This window comes from Mus caroli, chromosome 18 (genome assembly GCF_900094665.2).
Source record: "Mus caroli chromosome 18, CAROLI_EIJ_v1.1, whole genome shotgun sequence".
Classification (NCBI taxonomy): Eukaryota; Metazoa; Chordata; class Mammalia; order Rodentia; family Muridae; genus Mus; species Mus caroli.
In genome coordinates, this window is record NC_034587.1 from 70,590,445 (window position 1) to 70,595,223 (window position 4,779).

Genomic DNA, 4,779 nt, shown 5'->3' on the forward strand with positions numbered 1-4,779 from the left:
TTTACATGACCATGCTGTGGTCATATGACACATGGGTGTCATAAGGTGCTGAGGCCATTCAATGAGGGAAAACAGCCTTTTACATGACCATGCTGGAGCAGTTGGAGAGTCACACAGGAAATGAGTAAGCGGAGCGCTTGCCCCTACACATGAAAGAGAAGGCATTATCACCCCCTGTGTAAGTCAGAAGTTAGCTAATTTAGACCCATCTTACGAAGTTTTCAACATTTCGGTATCCACATTCAAATATAGACCTCTCTGGCGGTAAAGAACATTTTAGTTTTTATGCTCAGTGCTAAGCAACCTTCTCTTTCTCCTCGGTATGAAAGTTAATTTAGGAAAGATTAGCATGTTTGCTTTTTTTCTTTTTGCCAAGAAATCTAAAAATGGCTTTATTGGATCACAAAGAGGGAAAAGATGTGTGTATATGCCATTGATATTGATGTCTTTACTGAACAGAAGATTGTCAGCAAGAAGATAAACCTAGCTTTCCATTACTAAACTACCAATATCTACCCCAGCAAAAGTTCAATACTTGCTCTCTTGTCTGACTCTCAGAGCACACTTTATAAGGCAGTCAGGAATACCAGCCCATTCTGAAGTTGAAACCTTAACTTTAGCAGGTGAAGAGACTGTCTCATGGCTACTCAAGAGTCTGTGCAGACCAGAGCTGAAGTTGCCTCATTTGATCCAAAGCAACATCTGCTTAATTAATGAACTTTGGTTGCAGGGGAAGAAAGACCAGAGTAATGTCCATTTAGGCAATAGATGTGAATGCTTACCTCTTATGCTGAGAAATATGTAGAGGTGGTAGCTTCAGGTGGGGTGCAAAGCCCTACAGTGTCATCAGGAACCCAAATAAGAAGAACCTGTTCCTCTGTGTCATGAGATGTATTGGTCCATTTGTGTGTAGTTTGAGCCATATGATGTTGCTGTAGCTTCAAAGGTAAGATTTTTCACTTGGATATACCAAACATGAAAGACAGAGAATGCCTCTATAATACAATAGTTTTACAACCCTTCCTCATGTAAGGAAGGCACTCCCAGAATTCCCCATTCATCTTACAGAGCCACGGATTTACCCCTAGCCACAGAGAAACTGGAGATGCATCTGGGAAGAGAATAGGATTGCTGTGTCTGTCTTGGGACAGCCGGCAGTCATCCTATGAGACTGGACGAGGAGTCTGCCTTTTCTGAGGTCAAAGGACTTTCACCATACTGATGAATAAAGCAGGGTTTTGTTAGCAGGAAGAGGGGACTGAGTGAGATATCCATTGAAGAGGATAGCTATGCAGTTCCTTGGGATCCAAGGATGAACGAATAACACATGGCCCCACATCATGTAATATGGACCTTCTCTGGTGGTTGGAGGCACTTCCCCTCCCCACTCGTGCCACCTGTGCTTGGGTAGGACAGGGCAAGAGGAATGGTGTGACACTGAGTACCCCATCAAAGACCATTGCCAATTGTCCAAGCGACTAGCACTAGGTCTCCTGGCCACTCTACACTAGACTAACCTTCAGTGGCTATCCCTCTGTATAGTCCCCCTAGTATCCCACATCCACATCTCACCTAGCATGTTCTGCATCATATTCATAAAGAGATTCTTTCAAAACATATGTATGAGCTAATGAGATGGTTCTGTGGGTAAAGGCACTTGTTACCAAGCCTGATGACCTGAGATTGATCTCCTGGAAGGAGAGATTCTCACAAGTTGTTCTCAAATCTCCAACATTAAGCTCCAGAGATAACTAGTTATCTAGTATATATCCAGAAACATTTGGTACAGATGCCAGTATACATTCCTTGTATCTTCTATAGGCATGGCAACCTCTAGCTATTCTCAGATGGAAGTTCATCCCTCAGGCCCTTCTGTCTTTTGTTTTCTCTCCTCACCCTGTCTTAACCACCTCCTGGCTGTTCACACACATTGTCTCGATTACTTTTGCTCCGTCAGAAGGGAGTTCTGTGCTTGCTTATCTCTGAAGTGTTGAAGTCTACCAGAAGTAGGCTTTTCTCCATTCCCACTGGTTGCATCCCTTTCATGCCCTTCAATGCCCCAAGAACCTTCTCCCAAGAGTGACAAGGACCAGGCCCTAGAACAGAGACCAGTTAGCTGACCAGAATGTCCCAGGAATTCATCTTCCTTCTCAGAGGGTGTTGACTGAGCTGCCCAAGTCCCAGAAGGAAAACAAACAAACAAACAAACAAAAACAAAAAACAAAAAAAACCCTAAAGAGCTAGGTTCTTAAATACACCTGAAATTCTGGTTCGCTGTACACCTCCAGGGATGTCCCCTGGGACCTTATTAAAATGCAGCTCCACAGAAGGAGAAAGAGCCTCCTCAGTTTGAGGAGAAAGAAGGCACCTTTTGGGCCAGACAGACAAGGCAAAATAATGCAATTCTCTACCCCACCTCCATCGCAGGAAAGGCAGTAAGAAGAGAGCCCTGGAGGGCTGTAGGATGTGGGCACTTCCACAGAGGAAAACTGCATCTGCAACCAAAACTGAGATGTGGTTAGAGAAGTAACTACTTCTGGCTCTGTCCTTCCAATTCTCTGTCCCTTTATGGTTTTGATCACTTCCATGGTTCAGTTATTGGCTAAACCCCAAATTTAATAAGCCTGACAGGACTTCAGATCCACTTCATGGGATCCAAATAGGGTCAATAGAAATCTATCACCAAGTACAAAGAAAGGGACAGTCTAAAAACCCTTCTCCTCTTCCCGTCCTCAGCCCCGACCTTCTCTCCCCACAGTCTTCCTGCTAGAAGTCAGGAGGAAATGAGCACAGCTTTCCTCTACCTGAACAGGAAATAAATCCTGCCCTTATGCTCACTTGCTCTCTCGTTCTAGCAGCTGCCTGCTGAGAGAAGACAGTAAGGCTTCTTAGGTCTGTGCTGGGTCTGAGGCAGGAGAATTTGCTTCCATGGAAAGCCATTCCCAGGCTCCAAAGAGCACCGTGACTTATGTGATTCTAATTCTGTGGAAGCTATTTTACTTCTTGGTAAATTGTAGGTAATTGATGGCACTGGAAAATAATTATTGTCTAAGATGGGAGGGCCAAGTTTCCAGCAAATTCCATCTTGTCTAGGAGAAGTTTAACGGGCATTCCTGGCCCACTGTGGAAGCAGCTAGTTCTGCCTCTGTTTGTGTATCCAACATTCCTTCACTCTTATAAACCCGGGCTTTTAAAGACTTCTTTGAACTGCTTGTGACATCTGGTTTCCTCTCTGACTTATGAATCAATAAAAATCTTTAATATATGTTCCGCTCATATCTGTATGAGAACATGATTTTACCTTGTTTTAAAAAACAAAACAAAACTATTTTTGTTACTGGAACTGTTAAGATCAGGGCCTGGGCCCTGACAGTCCTAAGCTAGCCTCAGATACCCGGCCTTAATAGGCCAATTAAAGAAACAATTAACAGTGAAGAGCAGAGAAGGATATTTAATCAGTGTGGCCACGCTAGGAAGAGTAATAAAGAGGCCCAGTGACCCTCCAAGTTCATGTTTGGAGCCCTAACAGGAAGATTAGGTTTAAGTAAAAGACAAGAAATGTGCTTCACTGATGGTCTAGGTGTGATCATCTCCATCATCACTGTCTGGGCTCTAGCTTCTCAGGTAAGGTGTGTAGGAACAGTGCTGCTGTGCCCTGTGTAAAGATTATCCTTGTATTATTCAAACGCTGGTTTCTGTGCTCCCATAGCTGGTTGCAATCCTTATCCTGAGAATCTTCTGTCTCAGTGTTGTGTAAACATTGCTCCCCAGTTATTCCCTGATTAGTCAATAAAGAAAGTGATCAGCCAATGACTAAACAGGGGATAGGATGGGCAAGACTTCCTCCCAGCCAGAAGGAGGAGGAAGAGAAGGAGGAGGAGGAGGAAAGAGGGAAAGAGAGAGAGGAAGAAGGGATTCAGTCGTGATGAAGGGGTCCAGGAGACATCAGAAGAGAACAGCAGGAACAAAGAAAGCCACAAAAGGCAAGAATCTTGGGGATTTGGGCTGGGAGATGCCAGATTAGTTTAGAGCATTAAAATAAGAGTAATACTGCTCAGTTGTTGTGCCTTAAAAAACAATTCCATCTTAATTATTTGGGAGTTTAATCATTTGGAACCCAGAAAAAGTGGGATATAGGGAAATCAGCCTTTAATAACTCCCCACCCTAAGTCTCCTGGAGAAATGCCCTGGGGTCCATTATTTCAATAGTCTGAAAGCTAAAGGAAGGGCACAGTATCTCTGTTGGTACTCTGTCTGGACCCCACCCCCACAGTTACCTGGCAGCAGCCAAGTATGCTCCTTCCCACAGTTACCTGGCAATAGCCAGGTAGACCTGGCCCACTAAAGGGGCTGCTTGGCCCCTCCTCTCTTACTCCTGTTTCTCTCCCTTTCCCCTTGCTCTCCCTCTCTCTCCCTTCCCTTCCCCCCATTTATCACGTGGTCATGGCTGGCCTCTACTTCTCTACTCTCTCCTTCTCTCTGCCTTTCTCCGCCTCTCCTACCCTCTTAACTCCCCTCCCCGTGTCCTGAATAAACTCTATTCTATACTACACCAGTGTGTGGCTGGTCTCCTAGAGGGAAGGGATGCTTTGGTATGAGCCCGCCGAGACATCCCCTTCTGCCACACCCTGCTAGAACATATTCTTATATTTCTTTATCTTTTTATGATCACAACAGTCTCTTTAAAGTTCTAATCTTTCTTCCTGCTGGGAACATGGACATCTTCTATGTTCAACATGTGCACACTTCTGTGTGGTCATGCATGCATATACATGTCTT